Below are 20,574 nucleotides of genomic sequence, written 5' to 3' on the forward strand. Positions count from 1 at the left end.
CTCTCATTCACCCCACACATCCTATCCGTTACCAAGACCTGCCGGTTTCACCTTTACAATATCGCCAAGATCCGCCCTTTCCTCTCCACCCAAATGGCTACCTTACTGCTTCGGGCTCTCGTTATATCCCGGCTAGACTACTGTGTCAGCCTTCTCTCTGATCTCCCTTCCTCCTCTCTCGCCGCGCTCCAGTCTATTCTTCACTCCGCTGCCCGGCTCATCTTCCTACAGAAATGATCTGGGCATGTCACTCCCCTTCTTAAACACCTCCAGTGGTTGCCTATCAACCTCCGCTCCAAACAAAAACTCCTCACTCTAGGCTTCAAGGCTCTACATCACCTTGCCCCTTCCTACCTCTCCTCGCTTCTCTCTTTTTACCGCCCACCCTGCACGCTCCACTCCTCTGCCGCCTACCTCCTCACCGTCCCTCAGTCTCGCCTATCCCGCCGTCAACCTCTGGGCCACGTCCTCCCGCGGTCCTGGAACGCCCTCCCTCCTCACCTCCACCAAACTAATTCTCTTCCCCTCTTCAAAACACTACTTAAAACTCACCTCCTCCAAGAGACCTTCCCAGACTGAGCTCCCCTTCTCCCTCTACTCCCTCTACCACCCCCCCTTCACCTCTCCTCAGCTTAACCCTCTTTTTCCCCCATTTCCCTCTGCTCCTCCCCCTCTCCCTTCCCATCCCCTCAGCACTGTACTCGTCTGCTCAACTGTATATATTTTCATTACCCTATTTATTTTGTTAATGAAATGTACATCGCCTTGATTCTATTTAGTTGCCATTGTTTTTACGAGATGTTCTTCCCCTTGACTCTATTTATTGCCATTGTTCTCGTCTGTCTGTCTCCCCCGATTAGACTGTAAGCCCGTCAAACGGCAGAGACTGTCTCTATCTGTTGCCGACTTGTTCATTCCAAGCGCTTAGTACAGTGCTCTGCACATAGTAAGGGCTCAATAAATACTATTGAATGAATATAACAAAGTTGGTAGACATGTTCCCTGCCCACAGAGAACTAAGAGATTAGATGTTTCCAAAAATTCATTCATTCATTCATTCAATAGTATTTATTGAGTGCTTACTATGTGCAGAGCACTGTACTAAGCGCTTGGAATGTACAATTCGGCAACAGATAGAGACAATCCCTGCCCATTGACGGGCTTGCAGGCTAACTGGGGGAGACAGACAAAAACAATAGCAATAAATAGAATCAAGGGGATGTACATCTCATTAACAAAATAAATAGGGTAATAAAAATATATGCAAATGAGTGGACGAGCACAGTGCTGTGGGGAGGGGAAGGGAGAGGGGGAGGAGAAGAGGGAAAGGCGGGGAAAGGGGGCTTAGCTGAGGGGAGGTGAAGAGGGGGGCAGAGAGGTAGAGGGAGCAGAGTGAAAAGGGGAAGCTCAGTCTGGGAAGGCCTCTTGGAGGAGGTGAGCTCTCTGGACAGCATAAAGATCATAAAGAAAGCCATTACTAGACTAGGTCAATGGAACATATAGCCTAGTATTCAGTCTCTGACTGTGGCAACTGGACATCTGGACCATCTGCTGTAGTGGTCTCCCAACAGTCTATTGCTCTGACCCTCCCTTTGAGATTGTGCTTCACTATGTTTCTTTATTTATGGTATTTGTTAGGCTAAACTTTGTGCCAAGCACTGTTCTAAGCACTGGGGTAGATAAAAGATAATCATAATGGACACAATTCATGTCCCACAGTCTTAATCCACATTTTATAGATGAGGTAACTGAGGCACAGAGAAGTTAAATGACTTGTCCAAGGTCACACAGCAGACAGTGGCAGAGCTGGGAGTAGAACCCTAGTCCTTCTAACTCCCAGGACCGTGTATTATCCACTAGGCCATGATGATTCTCATGTCTTTCATTCACTTATTCTGTCCTTGTGACTTGTTTTACCTGACTTACAGTTTTACCATGCAACAGTTAATTAGGTATTCTGTTGTCATCCATTTTCCTCACATTTACTATCTAGATGAGCTTTGCTTCTTTGTGTTATTGTTAGGTGACTCCATTTATGAACCTCATCAATCAATGATGAATTGATGGTATTTATTGAGTACTTACTGGGTGCAGAGCACTGTACTAAGTACTTGGGAGAGTACAATACAACTTAGTTGGTAGACATGATCCCTGCCCACATGCATCTTACTGTCTTCTGGTGCATTATTGGGATTCAGTGTTAAGTGTGGTTCAGAGGTGATCTTGGTGAAGCTATGTGTGCCTTCTATACTAGGTTCAGATGTCACAGACAAATAGATAGACAAACACCAGACCTTTACGGTGTTTAGACTCTTAACAATGTTGTATAGCACTGAGATTCTCCAGTGGTTTCCATGGTCAGCCCTCTATTCTTTCTTCTGAAAGATGGTGTTTGTATTGACATCTTTTAAGTGTTGTGCCAATTCAACAGGGCTCCAGCTGTGAGGAACATCATGGCCTAGTGGAATGATCAAAGGACTGGAAGTTCCAGATGGACCACTTGATTTCCTTGTAGATTTCTGTAGGAATTCCATCAGATATGATGCTTTTCCATTTCTCTCCAGCTTTGATTATGAAAATTACATGATCAAAAGTCAGATTGAAGGCCATTCCTTCAAATTTTCAAAGATTTCTCAGCATTGAAGAGTCTCTAAGATGGAGGAGGTCATGACCTGTGGGAGTTCCTCAAGGTTCAGGTCTGGGACCCCTTCTATTTTCCATTTACACCCACTCTCTTGGTGAACTCATTAGCTCCCATGGCTTCAACTACCATCTCTATTCATTCCCCCCTTTCATTCTATTATTATTATTATTCCCCCTTTCCCTCTGCTCCTCCCCCTCTCCCTTCCCCTCCCCTCAGCACTGTACTCGTCCGCTCAACTGTATATATTTTCATTACCCTATTTATTTTGTCAATGAGATGTACAATGCCTTGAATCTATTCATTTGCTATTGTTTTAATGAGATGTTCATCCCCTTGATTCTTATTGCTATTGCTTTTGTCTGTCTGTCTCCCCCGATTAGACTGTAAGCCCGTCAAAGGGCAGGGACTGTCTCTATCTGTTACCGATTTGTACATTCCAAGTGCTTAGTACAGTGCTCTGCACATAGTAAGCGCTCAATAAATACTATTGAATGAATGAATGAATGAATGAATATTCAGGTGATTCCCAACTCTACACCTCCAGCCCTGATCTCTACAGACATATCTACGGGAATGTTCATTCATTCCTTCATTCAGTTCAGTCATATTTATTGAGTGCTTACTGTGTGCAGAGCACTGTACTAAGCCTTTGGGAAAGTAAAATACAACAATAAACAGTGACATTGTCTGCCCACAATGAGCCTACAGTCTAGAGGGCTGGAATCAGACATCAATACCAATAAATACAATTAGAGATTTGTACATAAGTGCTGTGGGGCTGGGAGGGGTGAAGAGCAAAGGGAATAAGTCAGAGTGACGCAAAAGGGAGTGGGAGGTGAGGAAAAGTGGGGCTTAGTCTGGGAAGGCCTCTTGGAGGAGATGTGCCTTCAATAAGGCTTTGAAGGCAGGGAGAGTAATTGTCTGACAGATTTGAGGAGGGAGGATGTTCCAGGCCAGAGGCAGCACATGGGCAAAGAGTCAGTGGCGAGACAGGCGAAATGAGGCACAGTGAGAAGGTTAAGACTAGAGAAGTGAGAAGGTTAGCACTAGAGAAGTGCTAACCCAGCTAGTGTGGGCTGGGTTGGGTTGTAGAAAGAGAGATGCAAGGTGAGGTAGGAGGGGGCAAGGTGATGGAATGCTTTAAAGCCAATGATGAGAAGTTTCTGTTTAATGTGGAGGTGGATGGGTAACCACTGGAGTTTTTTGAGGAGCAGAGTGACATGTCCTGAATGGTTTTGTAGAAAAATGAGCTGGGCAGCAGAATGAAGTAGGGACTAGAATTGGGAGAGACAGGAGGCTGGGAGGTCAGCAAGGAGGCTGATGCACAAATAAGGAGATGAATTCTGCCTCCATACTGGAGGAAACCATGGTTGCGTAAATTTGCTCTGGCACGGTCAGTAAGTGCTTACAGAGGTGGTATGGCTTTGAAGCAGATATGGAAAGGGTGAAAAACATATATTTTATTTAAATAGTTCATTGTGGGCAGGGAACGTGACTACCAACTCAGTTATATTGTACTCTTCCAAGCCCTTACTCCGGTGCTCTATACACAAGAAGTGCTTATTAAATACAATTGATTGATTGACCAGGAGTTCTTTATAGTGTTCTTTCCATCTTTGTAAGCAAAGATGGAACTCTTTGTCTGTGATGAGTTCTCTATAGCTGGGGAGAGGATTTCCTTTCCCCACTCTCGTATTTTCTTATATGCCTGGGATTATACCAGGAAAATGGGAGAACGTACTCTGTCACGTGGAGATGGCTAGCAATAAGCTATTCTCATATACATTTTGTATTCTTTGCATACACTCTATATGTGGGCAAAGGTAGGTAGAGAGCACACCTTGGAAAATATATGGTTCACACCCTTCCCATTTCTGCTTCAAATCCATACCACTATGGATGGATGGCTATGTACATGAAGGCTTCTGCAGACATGCAACACTGTAATACAGCTGCCAAAGACAGGAGAGAGGATGGAGAATTCTACCCCCACCCCCGTCTGTAAGCACTTACTGACCGTGCCAAAGCAAATTTACTCAAACCTGGTTTCCTCCAGTATGGAAGTAGAATTCAACTCCTTATTTGTGCAATTTAGTGAGCTAGTCAACAAGAATTTATTGAGGCCAGTTTTCTATGCTTTGAAAACCGGCCTCAATAAATAATTGCCAACTGGCTCACTGACTGTACACATAAGGAGCCCAGTTCTGCATCCATGCTGGAAAGAAACCAAGTTTGAAAGTAAATTTGCCCAGGCAGAGCCACTAAGTGTTGACACACAGAGAAGAATTCTCTACTTTCTCCCCTATCTTTGGCACCTGTGCCAGAATGTTGCATCTATGCATTATACGAAGTCATGGTCTGAGGTCCAACTTTTGAGGAAATTTCTACCACTGTCAAAATCATGAAAAATGGTAAAGCACCTGGATTTGATGGCAATCCTGGAGAAAGAGGGAGCCTTATGCTCGGAAATTTGAAAAAAAATTTTCTTCAGCATGTGAAATAGGGAAAACATGCCAAAGGCCTTGAAAGATGTCACCAAAATCACCATATGCAAGAAGAAAGAGGAAAGACCTGATTGTAGGAGCTAATAGATTACCTCAAGCCTTTCCATCATTGACAGAATTCTAACCAGAATTCTCCTTGACAAGCTACTGAAAAATAAAATAAACTTTACACTTGTAATGGGTCTTCAGACCAATACACAGTTTTTACAGTATATATGATCTCAGATATAAGAACAGTATAGGAAGCAACACAAATCCTATTGTCTTGTTTTCTTTGACCTTACAAATACATTTGACATTTTCAACCATCCTAGGCTCTGAAATGAGAGACTTTGGCTGTCTTGGAAGGTTCACCAAGAGCCTTAGATGCCTTCCTGACACAGTGGTTGGTTGAGTCAGAGAGGAGGGTGTCTTTGTTTTATCTGACCCTCTCCCTACTGATTAATAGCAATAATTGTGGTATTTATTAAGTGATTTCTATGTGCTAAGCTCTATACTAAACACTGGGGCAGATACAAAATTATCAGGTCAGACAAATGCAGTCCCTGTCCCATGTGGGACTCAAAGTTTAAGTAGGAGGGAGAACAAGTATCTAATTCCCGTTTTGCAGATGAGCACTTGCCCACAATCTCACGCAGCTGGCCAGTGGCAGAGCCAGTAGTAGTAGAACCCAGATCCCAGCTCCCAGGCCTATTATGGTTGTGGGCAAGGAATGTGTTTGTTATATTCGTTATATTGTACTCTCCCAAGCGCTTGGTATAGTGCTCTGCACACAGTAAGCACTCAATAAATACGATTGATTGATGAGTGACTGACTATTCTGTGCTAGTATCTGTGCTTGAGAATGTGACAAGGGACCTGAAAGCCAAAATAAGAATGTACTTCCATTCAATAGGAAAACTCTTCCAACACAAGCTATGAATGTCATGAAAGGTCCTTGAGACAGTTATCCAGGGACTACTGTAAGTCTACTATTGAAGTACATACACAAGATGATTTGAAGCTGAAAATTGCTCACATCTCAGAACCAGCATTAGGCTACTAATAACCATTCAGGCTCCACCCAGGCGGTCATACATACAATCAAAGGTTTTCATCTGCAAAATGAAATGCTGTCAGCATATTCTGCCACCTAAAAAATGCACTGTCCAAATGGAAAACAAAATCCAGAAGGTCAGCATGGCTTTTGGGATGTTGACAAAGATGATTTGAAAATATTTGTGCACCAAGCTATATACATGGAATAGGAAGCCTAGTCTTCTATACTTCTGTGAGAGCTGAACCTTCCACTCAAGGCACATACAGTTTATAAAGCACAATCTCCAGGATCCCCTTCAAACTGTACTCAGCGTCAAGTAGCAGGACAAGACTACTGTTAACAATGAGGCCTGTGATTCCAGCCTCCTTGCTGACTTACCTCCCTCCAGTCTCTCCCCTCTGCAGTCCATACTTCACTTTACTGCCTGGATCATTTTTCTCTAATCGTTGTTTATGTACATCTCCTCACTCCTCAAAAACCTCCTATAACCACTAGAAGCTGTCCATCCATTCATCTCTATGTCAAACAGTAGTGAGAAAGCAGGGTGGCCTAGTGGATAGAGCACGGGCCCAGGAGTCAGAAGGACCTGGATTCTAATCCTGGTTCTGCCACTTGTCTGTTGTGTGACCTGGGGTAAGTCATTTCACTTCTCAGGGGCCTCAGTTACCTCATCTGTAAAATGGGGATTAAGAGTGTGAGCCCCATGTGGGACAGGGACTGTATCCAACCTGATTAACTTGTATCTACCCCAGCGCTTAGAACAGTGCTTGACACATAGTAGGCACTTAAGAAGTACCATAATTATTAATTATTATTAAACAGAAACTCCTCACCATCAGCTTTAAGGCCCTCAATCAGCTCTCCCTTCCTTTCTATCCTTACTCCTCTCCCACTGTAACTGAACCTACACACTTCACTCTTCTAATGCCATCCACCTTGCTGTGTCTCAATCTTATCTCTCTCACCATTGACCCCTTGCTCACATCCTACCTCCTGCCTGGGACTCTCTTACCCTGCACAATCAACGGGCCACCACTCTCTCATGGCAGACTCAAAGGCAATTACATGTCCTGCATATGGCAAGTGCAAGAGTACAGGAAAGAGCTATATGTTCTACCTTTTTTTTTCCAGCCATACTCACATACAGTTGTGATTTATCCAGTCGAAGCATCTTTGATAAGGAAAGTAGATATGTGAATAATTGGCCCTCATAGTGAGCCAACCAGTACAAGGCACTCTCATGGCATAAAATAGTCCAATCCATGACTTCTAGGATTATAATAAAGAAAATAGAGAGCTAGTGTGCATTACAATGTATGCTATTTTGCTTTTGGCCATACAGGATTTTATGATATTTCATAACAATAGTTTGACTTAGAAAGAACCATGGCCACATTCTTTTTCACTGTCTGCAATATTTCACTCTTCATACTGAACCTTTCCAAGCCAGAAGAGGAAAATAAAGTCCTCCCAAATTCTTGAAGAGAATTGTTTTTGGCTCCTCCCAAGCTTCAAGAAATTGGCCAAATCAATTTCAATCAAAATTTTTTTCAAACAAAGCAAAACAAAAATCTTGAGTCTGAGGGCATGAGGGCCAAAATCTAACCTGGTGCAGATGAAAATTCCTTTATGGAATTGATGCAGGGGGTGAATAACTCAAAACCAAGGTTATAGAAGAGGAGCAATAAAATAGCCTATCTACCAAAAGAGGAGGGGGAAAGAAATGGAAAGGAGGACAGAAATCAAGATGATAAATGTTTTTTCTTGGAAACATTATGATAGTCAAGTAACACTAGAGGTTGATCAGAGATAAAAGGAAGGAAAGGAAGGGCCAAACTAAACCATTATTGAAGCCAGGAATGAATGATGCTATCATGTATGTCAATCAATCAATTAATCAATGGATTTACTGAGCACTTACTGTATGCAGAACACTGTACTAAGCACTTGGGAGAGTACAACACAATAGAGCTGATAGGCAGGATCCCTGCCCACAAGGAGTTTATAGTCTAGAGGGGGAGACAGTCATTAAAATAACAGATAGGGGAAATGTCAGTGTGTAAAGATATGTACATAAGTGCTGTGGGACTGGAGTGACTATCCATTGTTTTCCTATCAGAATGTAAGTTTGCAGGGCAAGGAATATAAAGAGACCTCCTCTGATGGCCAAAAGTCACCAGTTTGTGTCTATTCATCAATCTGTGTGTCTTTCCCATCCATTTGCAAACTCCTCGAGGGTGGAGATCACAACATATTTTGGTGTGTTCCCCAGGTAGTGCTGCATGCACAGTAGATGCTCAATCGGTACTGTTGATAATGAGGGCAATTATTACCATTGCCTTTAAACTTATCCTAGGGAGATTTTCTTCCACTACACTAGAGGGGTGACCAACCCCATGTCTTCGATTTAGCCTCCAGTTCCATGTGTTCAATTTTAGCATTTTGGAAAAATTCTAGTGGGTATGAATCTAACCACCCAAAACCCAGGTTTTCGAGTACAAATGGCCATAGCCATATCTCACTACTCAGATATCTGCCAAGTAAACTCTAAAAATGTGCACGCAAGTTGAAAGTGACGGTTGTGTTCCAGCTTTGGTAAACAGATAGCTCTCCATTCAATCACAAAATCCATAGAACTGGAAGAATCCTTGACAGATCATCTGCCTTGTAGTCTGCTACTTGCCTGGTGAATGACCGAACCATCGAAGTGCTGGATGTCTATTCTTTGATTACCGATTTCCAGGAATAGAGACTCCATAACCCCCACGGTAGCTTGTTCCAGTATTTTAAACCTAGTGAAGTCAAGAAGTCCTTACCCGTGTCCAAGTAAACTCTTTTCGACTCCAATTTAAATACATTTTCTTTTGCTCAGCTTTCTGTGGACATGAATAAAATCTGGTCAATGCCTTCTTCATAAAAATCTTTTATATACTTGGAGAGAGTTCTTAAGTCACTCCATAACCTTCACTTCTCCAATTTAAACAGCTCCAATTTCTTTAACCTTTCCTCATATGATCCACTTTCCATCCCCTTAAATATTTCTGTCATATATTTGGAACCTCTCCAATTTCTCCATATACTTTTAGAAAATAGAGTGAGCAAAACTAAGTAAAATATTCTAATGATCGTTTGACCAATGCCAAATATCACGGAAAGATTAATTTGCAACCCTTGTTTCCCCTACCCCTGATAATACTCCCATCCCCTATTCTGGTAGAACCATTTTGCATTAGAGTTATTACTTCAAAGATATCTCAAAGTTTGACTGATGTCCTGTCATTTTACTGATGAACAAATTAAGGCCCAGAGAAGTTAAACACCTTACTTGCAAAGGAAGGAGTATTTTGGGGAAGGTTTTGCCAGTGGGAAATCTTTCTAGCAACCTAAAATACATAGGACAGATCTTCCTTTTGACACCAAAGTTACATTTGAGGGAGTTCCCAGTGCAGAAATAGGGAATGTTTCCAGAGCTACACATCAACAGAGCCCATCTAAAGTGCTGACATCAACGTATCCCTATGACTGAAAGATAACACATATTGTACTTCTGGCATTTATCATTGCTTAACTTTGATCTTATACTCTCACTCAGTCATCATCATCATCAATGGTATTTATTGAGCACTTTAATATGTGCAGAGCACTGTACTAAGCACTTGAGAGAGTAGAATCAGCATGGCTCAGTGGAAAGAGCCCGGGCTTGGAAGTCAAAGGTCATGGGTTTGAATCCCAGTTCTGCCACTTGTCAGCTGTGTGACTGTGGGCAAGTCACTTAACTTCTCTGTGCCTCAGTTACCTCATCTGTAAAATGGGGAATAACCTTGAGCCTCATGTGGGACAAGCTGATTACCCTATATCTGCCCCAGCACTTAGAACAGTGCTCTGCACATAGTAAGCGCTTAGCAAATACCAACGTTATTATCATTATTACAATACAGTAGAACTGGCAGGCATGTTCCCTGCCCACAACAAGCTTACTGTCTTTAGCTCTTGTGCTTCTGTGTTCTCCAGTTGCTTTCCCCTAGGGAAGGGAAAAGAATGAGAGAAGAAAGGGGAAAGGGAAGGATAAAACTAGAGGAGTTCTACTTCTTGTGTCAGAAAGTGGGAACACCAAAAATAGTATCAGGATGGATAACCCTTCTGTGGATAGAGTTAGTTTTAAAGCTAAGAAGAATAAGAAAAACCCATAGTTCCTTTACCATTTTGTGTGGTGACTCTGTCCCAGTTCACCTTGGTTTCTGCAACTGTCCATTTATTCCAGTGTAGAAAACATTATATTCTGAATGCAGAAAGAACAAAAGAAATATGTTCCATGTTTTGTTGCATGGAGAGACTGGAAAAGACCAACATGAAGCATCAAACAGACAGCTAATATGCCTGCTGATTAGCTGTCTGTTTGATGCTTCATGTAGGCCTCTAACATGATCTTTAACATGGTCTCTAACAGCTAATCAGCAGGCACACAGGACAACAATCAATCAATCAGTAATATTTTCTCATCTGCTCTGTACATAGTAAGTGTTCAGTAAATACCATTGATGGATTGACTGGTAAAGGGTGAGCTGTATATTAAAATAAATTAAAGATATATACATATGTGCTGTGGGACTGAGGCTAAGGTGAATATCAAGTGCATAAAGAGTATAGAGTCAAGGGCATAGGTGACGCAGCAGGGACAGGGAGAAGGGAAATGAGGGCTTAGTCAGGGATGGCCTCCTGGAGGAGGTGGGATTTTAATAAGGTTTGAAAGTGAGGAAAGTGGTAGTCTGTTGAAATATGAAGGGGAAGGGAATTCCAGGAGAGAGGCAGAACATGGGCAAGGGATTGGCGGCAAGATAGATGAGATTAAGGGACGGTAAGTAGGTTGACATTAGAAAACTGAAGTTTGCAGGATGGTTTGCAATAGGAAATCAGAGAGGTAAGGTGGGAGAAGCAGAGCAGATTGAGTGCTTTAAAGTGGATGGTAAGGAGTTTCTGTTTGATGTGGAGGTGGTTGGTCAACCACTGGAGGTCCTTGTGGGATGAGGAGGCGTGGATTGATAGTCTTTTTAGCGAAATGATATGGGCAGCAAAGTGAAGTAAGGGCTGGAGTGGGGAGGGACAGGACTCATGGAGCTCAACAAGGAGGTTGATGCAGTAGTTAAAGTGGAATATGAAAAGTGCTTCTCTCAGCATAGTAGCAGTTTGGATGGAGAGGAAAGGGCAGATTTTAGTGATGTTGTGAAGGTACAACTGACAGGATTTTGTGACAGATTGAATATATAGTTTGAATGAGAGATGAGTTGAGGATAATGCCAAGATTATGGGTTCATGATACAGGGAGGATAGTGGTATTGTCTACAGTGGTGGGGCAGATGGAGGAGAATAGGGTTTGGATGGGAAGACAAGGACTTTTATTTTGGACATGTGAAGTTTGAGGTGTTTGTGGCACAGATAGAGGCAGGAGGCAGGAGGAAATGTGAGACTGCCGAGAAGGAGAGAGATCAGGGCTGGAGAGATAGATTTGGGAATCATTCATGTAGAGAAGTAGATGAACCCTTGGGAGAAAATAAGTTCTCTAAGGGAGTGGGTGTAGAAGGAGAATAGAAGGTGACCCAGAACTGAGCCTCTAGAGACTGCAACAGTAAGGGGATGAGAAGCAGAGGAGAAGCCTGTGAAAGAGATTGAAATTGAGTGGCCAGAGAGATAGGAGGAGAACCTGGAAAGGACAGTGTCAGTGAAGCCAAAGTTGGATGATGTTTTAAGGGCTATAGACAGTAAGCTCCTAGTGGACAGGGTATGTGACTACCAATTCTGTTGTGTAGTATTCCCCAAGCCCTTGGTATAGTTCTGTGCATACAATAAGCATTCACTACATGCCATTGATTGATTGATTGGTTGAGAAGGAGATGGCCCACAGTATCAAAAGGAGCTAAGAGGCCGCAGGGGATTAGGATGGAGTAGAGGACACTGGATTTGGTAGGAAGAAGGTCATTGGTGACTTAAGAGAAGACATTTTCCATGGAGAGAAGTAAGCAGAAGCCAGATTGAAGGGGCCAAGGAGAGAATTCGAGGAGAGGAAGTGGAGGCAGTGAGTGTAGACAACTAGTTTAAGAAGTTGGAGAAAAATGTTTGGAGGAAGAGGGAGCAATAACTGAAGGGAGTCATGAGGTCAAGGGAGGGTTTTCTTAAGGATAGGGGACACAAAAGATGTTTGAAAGCAATGGAGGAAAAGCCAGTGGAAAGTAGAACAGTTGAAAATGGCCACCGGGGAGGGAAGAAATAAGGGGGCAAGTTTTTTGATAAGGTGTGAAGGGATGGGGTCAGAGGCACAAGTGGAGGGGGTAGATTTTGAGAGGAGGCAAGAGAATTCTTGAGACACTACTAGGAAAGGGGGAGGGTACCCAAGTGTCTAGGGGATGTGCACAATCTCTTGGACAGAAAACAATGTCTTCTTAGTATAGTGCTCTACACAGAAAAAGCACTCAACAAATACCTTTGATTCCTGAGCAGATGCCATTCTTTCCAGCCTAATTAAGAAATGCCATGACAACTTTCAGTGCTTCCCAGTGGTGTTTTGTGGGGAGCTTAAATGAGGAGGATATGTTTGCCCCATTAAAAAGCAATCGAATTTGGCTTTTCCCTGAAATAAGCACAGTATTTACCACCTATAAACATGACTTTTAAATCAGCAGCAGAACCTGGTTCAGAACTTATAATCTTCAGATGTCCGCTTATACTCTACATTAGTGCTTTGACAGGTTTCCAGCATGGAAGACCACAAAGCTGATGACTGGTAATAACAACGCTGCTGGGGAAACAGCACGCCCTAGTAGAAAGAGCACGGCCCTGGGAATCAGAGGACCCAGGTTCTAATCCCAGCTCTTCCACTTACCTGCTTTGTGACCTTGGGCAAATCACTTCACTTCTTGGTGCCTCAGTTTCCTCAACTGCAAAATGGGGGTTCAATATCTGTTTTCCATCCTACTTAGACCGTGAGTCCCAAGTGTGACAGGGACTGTATCTGGCCTGATTAACTTTTATTTACCCCAGTGCATAGAATGGTGCTTGAAACATAGTAAGCACTTAACAACTACCATTAAAAAAAAGTAGTAGGTAGTCCTCTACCATGTAATTGTATCCTTTTTAATTATGGTGAATGATTTTGGTACAGAGAACCTCAGTAAATACTTGCTGACTGGCTCACTGATTGCATACATAAAGAGCCCAATTCTGCATCCCTGTGGGAGGGAAACCAAGGTTGGGTAAATTTGCCCTGGCAGAGACATTAAGTGTTTACACACAGGAGAAGAATTTTCCACTCTCTCTGAGATATTCCTCATGTCCATTTGGCCATGCTGTCACAGTCAGTGTGGTCACAGTCAGACCATACTGTGGTTCAGTTACTGGACATGATCGTTTAAGATCATAAGTGACTCAAGAGGAATTTAACAGGCCAGCTCCACAGGAACGATATCTTCATATCTGTGAGCAATTTTTCCTTTAAGCTGGGTGGGTAACACAGTCACACAAGGAGCTGACAGGTCATTTCCCCTAAACCCTCTCCCTTCTGTGTCACCCTTGTTCTTTGATTTGTACCCTCTATTTACCCTAACCTCAGCCCCATAGCTTATGTACATATCCAGAATGTATTTATTTATTCATATTAATGTCTGTCTCCCCTTCTAGGCTGTAAGCTTGCTTTGGGCAGGGAACATGTCTACTAACTCTGTTGTATTGTACTCTCCCAAGCCCCCAGTACAATGCTCTGCACTCAGTAAGAGCTCAATATATACGACTGAATGAATGAATGATTGATTGATGCTGGGCATCATAAATACATAATAACTATGGTAGTATTTGTTAAGCACTGGGATAGATATAACGTATGCAGAACAGTCACAGGCCCTGCCCCACAAGGGGGTCATAATCTACGTATAAGGCATAGAGAAGTTGTGACTTGCCCAAGGTCACACAGCAGACAAGTGGTAGAGCTAGGATTAGAACCCAGGTCCTCTGGCTCCAAGGCCTGGGCTCTTTCCACCAAGCCATGCTGCTTCTCATGAGGTGGCTGATGGAATCACATGACTATGAAGGTAGGAAATGGATCAGTGAAATCCTTCTGTTAGGATTCTTCGGATCCATGTGAATGCCAGAAGAGATGCAGTGTGGTGAAGCTGAGAGGGGAAGGTGATGTGGACAGAAGGAAAGGCATTCCCAGGCACTGATAACATTCCACTCCTCAAACCTTCTCCCTTCCTCCCCCACCAGGTCACCCTGCCTCTCACTAAGCTAAAATACAGCCATGAGAGCTGGACTCTGGGTGCATGGTGGAAGATATAATTAGAGAGAACACTGCTTGTAAATTACTATAGTAGTTGTTCTTGGGACAAATTTATTTTTAGAATCACAAATCTAAAAGAGTTATGTTGTGTTTGAATTAAGCTTTTCTGAAATACAGTGTGCTTTTCTCCACTGAAGAGAAAACTGACTTGAATCCCAAGTTGCTTAAACTGAATTTAAAAAGCCACCTGGAAAAAAAACACAGGATGTGGCTAAGAAAAATGACAGCAATTGCAACCACAAACTTAGCTAATAGGTGAATAAATACATTATTGTTTTAAAGACCAGGAGAAAACAGTTGGATTAAAAAAGGAAGAACAAAGACTTGAATGGTAAAATGCCATGCCTAATACCCACATACACAATTATACTCTCTGCTCATTGTTGGTATGGTAATAATGGTTAGAAGTAAGATGATCTGTCTCCAGCATCTAGCAATAATGTTTCCTCAGTGTATCATGGGGGTTTTTTAATTAGTTGTATGGGACATTTCTGCTCCATGTGGACTGAGGATATTGTAACACTCTTTATTTTCCATTTACATTATTAAACATTTTTTATGGTATTTGTTAAGTATCTACTATGTGTCAAGCACTCTTCTAAGTGCTGAGGTAGATACATGTTTATCAGGTCGGACACAGTCCCTGTTCCACCTGGGGCTCAGAGTCTAAGGAGGAGGGAGAGCAAGTATTGAATCCCCATTTTTCAACTGAGGAAATTGAGGCACAGAAAAGTTACGTAACTTGCTCAAAGTCATGCAGCAGGCAAGTGGCAGAGCCAGGATTTAGACCCCAGGTCCTCTGGATCCAGACCCGTGCTTCATCCACTAGGCCACACTGCTTTTGAAATTAAAATGTTGGGAACTGACAATGTAAGTAAGGCAAGAAACAAGAAAACCGGTGATAAAAAATATAACATTTATGTAAAATGAGTTGATTTGCACTTTTATACAATCTTTATTTCCTCTCAACTGCTTAACTCACTTCAGCATTGCATGAACATAGATTTATGTCTGTGAGGGAACATGATCGTTAAGATGGAGCCTTCATGCTTCACACTGCCAAAAGTATATGTAAACCCTGCCTCTACACAATGTCATATGTGGTGAAAAGTTTTAATGCTTTGAGGCCACAGCCCAGTAGAAAATTTCAATTTCTCTTGGAAAGGTTGTTTGGACAGCTTAAGCATTTTGAAAGTTTCCTCTCTTCTTGTCATTGTTGGATTTTGTATCTCATCATCATCATTATCATCAGTCATTGTTATTTTTTGAGCACCTACCATGTGCACTTAGAAGTGTACAACAGGAGCTAAAGACGCAGTCCCTGCTGTCAAGGAAATGGCAATGCAGGCTGGTTTAAATAATTTACAAATAGTGTGAGCAGGAGAAAGAATGGAAATATAACAGGTAATCATACTAATATGTCAGGGTGAAGTAACCAAATAAATAATTGAATATATATAGACGTACACATATGGACTAAGGACTTTACCTCCTATTTCTTCTTCCATCATGGCTTTCAAAATTGTTTCTCCATTTCCCCGCGGTTCCTATGTATTCTCTTCCCAAAAGTCAGCTCTTCAGGAGCTAATGCCATGAAGGAGGCTAGTGCTGGAAAGATGAAATCAATATGTTGTAAAGTAGAAGCAGGATGTAAATTCAGAAATTCTCTAAGAGCTATTTGTCTTAACTTGAAACATCTTAGGTTGAAAACTTCCTGAATGTAGAATGAGTGACAGGAGAACACCTAAATAGCCACTGTATGGTGAGCTGAAATGGCTAACCCAAAGCAGGGGGCGTTCAAAAGAAATATTTTAAAGATGCAATAAAGCACAGTCCCAGACAATATAATGTGACAGCTGAAAACTGCAGATAGACCCGCCTGGCACACTGTAACCCAGAAAGGAATGGATGTTTTCTATTAAAGGTTTCAAGGAGATTGTAAGACTAAGAGGTAAAAACCAAAAACAGTACCAGGCACTGTAAACAACAGGTATATTAACACACTGTATGTACATGGTTTGGCAGGGACCATCCATGCTGTGTTGATCTTTCTTTTTTTATAATACTTGAACCTATGTGAAAATTTCACCATCAGTGGTATCATCAGATTCAAAAAAAACACAACAAAAACACAAGTACAGTGTTTTTTTACATCATAGTGAGCTTAATAAATGTTTTATAATGAGGATGGCAATTCTTCTCATGTCACAAATAAAAAGGCATCATTTACATAAACGGTGTTCTTATTTGGTAAGTTTACACATCCAAGAAAGAAGAAGCTGTAATCAATCTTCTAAGGTCCTTAGCATGCTCCATCATAGGTTCAATTCTCCCATTCAGATCCTCTAAGGCATTAACAATTTGTCCTCTTGGGCTTGGAAAAGAGAAAAATAGTTTCCCTCTGCTCCCTCAAGCATCAGTGGCCCTCTTGGCCATTAACAGAACAACTTAGCTATTTATTTTCAAGATTGGCAGTATGAAGTTACTGCTTGAAAGAGTGCACATGTATTAGCAACTTTGGCCTTGACTTACAGTCTGCAGACTGTAAGCCCCTTGTGGACAAGGATCGTGTCTACCACTCTATTGAATTATACTCAGTACAGTGCTCTATACATATTAAATGCTCAATAAATATCATTGATTGATTTGCAGGACTGAGGGATATCCCATTAAAAGCTATGCAATTTGGGCTAAGCAAAACCAGAGTGGCTTGGTTCAAAGCTCTTGAACCATGATTTTAAATGTGGAATAATTTTCCCCATGACCTGAGTGAAGCTTCTCCCTCCTCTATGGTGTAGAGGTGAAGATGAGTTGATATCATATGGAAAGAAAAGAGGGGAGGGAAGGGAATTAAGATTCCTTATTTTTATCCCTTCAATTTTTCCAGAGGGAATAACCATAAATCAATCAATAGTATTTGTTGAGGAAGGAGTCAGTGGCAAGATAGATGAGAGTGAGATAGTTTGTGTGGGCAGGATTGTAATAGAAAATCAGAAAGGTAAGGTAATCAATCATTCAATCAATGGTATTTATTGAGCGCTTGCTATGTGCAGAGCTATACTATACTAAGTGCTTGGGAAAGTACAATAAAACAGAATTAACAGGTACATTTCCTGTCCATAACAAGCTTACAATCTACAGGGAGCTTACAGCCTAAAAGGGAGGGGGTAAGGTAGGAAGGATAAGCTAATTGAATGCTTTAAACCCAATGGTAATGAGTTTCTGTTTGACACAGAAGTGGATGGGCATCCACTGGAGGCTCTTGAAGAATGGGAAGGAGTGGGACTGAATTTTTTTAGAAAAATGATCTGGGCAGCAGAGTGAAATAATGACTGGAATGGGGCAGGGAGGTCAGTGAGGAGAGTGGTGCAGTACTCTAGGTGGGATATGATAAATGCTTGTATTATCATGGTAGCAATTTGGATGTAGAAAAAAGGTGATTTTAGTGATGTGTCGTATAACCAACAGAATTTGGTGACAGACTGAACATGTGGGTTGAGTGAGAGAGAGGAGTAGAGGATTATGCCTGCCTTGCTTAGTGTGTTAGCCTCCTTGTGGACTTCCTTGCCTCCCATCTCTTCCCACTTCAGTCCATTCTTCACTCTACTGCCTGGATCATTTTTCTACAAAACTATTCAGTCCATGTTTCCCAAACTCCTCAAGAACTTCCAGTAGTTGCACATCTACCTCTGCATCAAACAGAAACTCCTTACTATAGGCTTTAAAGCAAACAGCTTGCCCCCTCCTATCCTACTTCTCTGATTTCCTACTACAACCCAGTTGGCACACTTGCTCCTCTAATCTGTACCTTGATCTCGTCTGTCTTGAAGCCATCCCCGTACCCATGTCCAGCCTCTGGCCTGAAGCTCCCTCTCTATTCATATCTTACAGATGATCACTCTCCCCACCTTCACAGCTTTATTAAAAGCACATCTCTCCCAAGAGACCTTCCCCTACTAAACTCTCAATTCCTCTTTTTCCACTCTCTTCTGCATTGCCCTTGCACATGGATTTACTCCCTTTATTTACCCCACCCTCAGTCCCACAGCACTTATGTACAATTCTATAATTTACTTATTTACATTAATATCTGTTTTCCTCTCTAGACTGTAAGATACTGTGAGATCTTTGTGATCAGGGAACATGTCTACCAACTCTGTTATACTGTACTTTCCCCAGTGTTTAGTACAGTGCTATGCACACATTAAGCATTCAGTAAATGTGATTGATTGATTATGAGAGTTAGGAAAGATAGTGGACTTGTTTTCAGTGATGGAAAAGATAGGGAGAAGATAGGGTCCACAAAACCTTTCGTTAATTTTAGAAGACATTGAAGTTCAAAATACCTATCAAGTTGGAACACATTATTAGCTTCATGTCAAGCTGTGTTTCAAGGAAATGCAAAATGTTTCAGCTCTCTAATGTAGTTCTCCTTGAATTTTAGATTTTCATGGGAAGAGATGAAATTTCTGGAAACCTTTCAGCCTCTGGAAACAGAGGGATATAATGGAAAACATTTTTCAGACTTAACTATAGTTACCATTTGCCAACATTAAAAATCATGTGGTAAAGAACAAAGTAAAAGATCAATCTCACTCAAAACTGAAATAGCACTACATTAAGACATTACAACATTGGGGCTCAACTTTTTGCCTCACTATATATCTTTTTAACCCCTCAATCTATTAACAGATAGTCATCATCTTAAATTTTAAATCTTTAGGAGGGGAGGAAATGAAATTGTAACAGTTTCAAACCAAACAAATTTGAAAGAAGTAGTGCTTAATTTGTACTAGGGCAGACTGTGGCTCAGGCGGGGAGTCTCTAGGCAGAGCCTAGGATCGGTTCTTGTGACCCAGCACTTCTGGGGAGAGGCCCAGCACCTTTGAGCTTAGGAGGAATGTTCTGACAGACTCTGCAGCCAAGGCAGTGGAGCCAACAGAAGCCACAGTCAGTAACAAGTCCCAGGAAGAATTGGGAGTAGCAGCTTCTGCTTGTCTTGCCACCTCCATCCCTCCTCCTTTCGCTCCCTACATCCCTGCTCCCTGCTCTCAGGAAAAAATAGATTCATCACTGGGAGACAGGCTGGTTTGCCAGTTTGCAGGAGCCTGGCATTTCCCCCAGTACAAATCAAGTAGAGTGGACAATTTAGCTTAGAGTAAGAAGATAATACACATCAGCCATTACCTCCCTGTTCGGCTATCCATCAGTTTGAAATGGGCAAGTACAATATTAGCAGTGCAGTCAAGACCCTTCCTGGATAAAAAGAAATGTTTTTAAAGCTTCTCTCCATTTTTTTCTTTAACATTTCAATTTTTAAACATAATTGAAAATCTGTTTCCTTCCAAAGGCTAAGACACTGTCTGGTTCCGAGTTAGAAGTGATACTAACACTTCTGCAACAACTTTTAATACTATTCATAGGTGCCACTCACTTTTAATTATTAGAGCCCAAGTCTCCCAGGGTCAAAAATTACTTCTTATTAAGTTTCTAAGTCCATTCTTTGTTCAAAAATACTGGTTTTAGTGTGCCATGGCACTCTCTGTAGGAATAGAGGACTCACATAACACCCAGAAGTGAAGAAATGTATATAATTTTTGAATTCATTCATTCAACCATATTTATCGAGTGCTTATTGTGTGGAGAGCACTGTACTAAGTGCTTGGAAAGTACAATTCGGCGACAGATAGAGACAATCCCTACCCAACAACGGGCTCACAGTCCAGAAGTGGGGAATGAAAGTTTGAAGCACAGCAACCTAGTGGCAAGAGCATGGGACTGGGAGTGAGCATACCCGAATTGAAGTCCCAGCTCCGCCACTGGCCTGCTGGGTCACCTTGGACAAGAAACTGCTCTGTGCCTCAGTTTCCTCATTGGGAAAATAGGATTAAAATTCCTGTTCTCTCTTCCCCTTAGACATAGAGTCCCATGAGAGACAGGAACTGCATCTGATCTGATCATCTTTATCTACCCCAGGATTTGGCACAGAAATAGGAACTTAATAAATACCCTAATTATTAGTGATCATTTCAAGAGTGAAGAATAGATTATAAGAATGAGAAGA

Source organism: Ornithorhynchus anatinus, chromosome X5 (assembly GCF_004115215.2).
Source record: "Ornithorhynchus anatinus isolate Pmale09 chromosome X5, mOrnAna1.pri.v4, whole genome shotgun sequence".
Taxonomy (NCBI): domain Eukaryota; kingdom Metazoa; phylum Chordata; class Mammalia; order Monotremata; family Ornithorhynchidae; genus Ornithorhynchus; species Ornithorhynchus anatinus.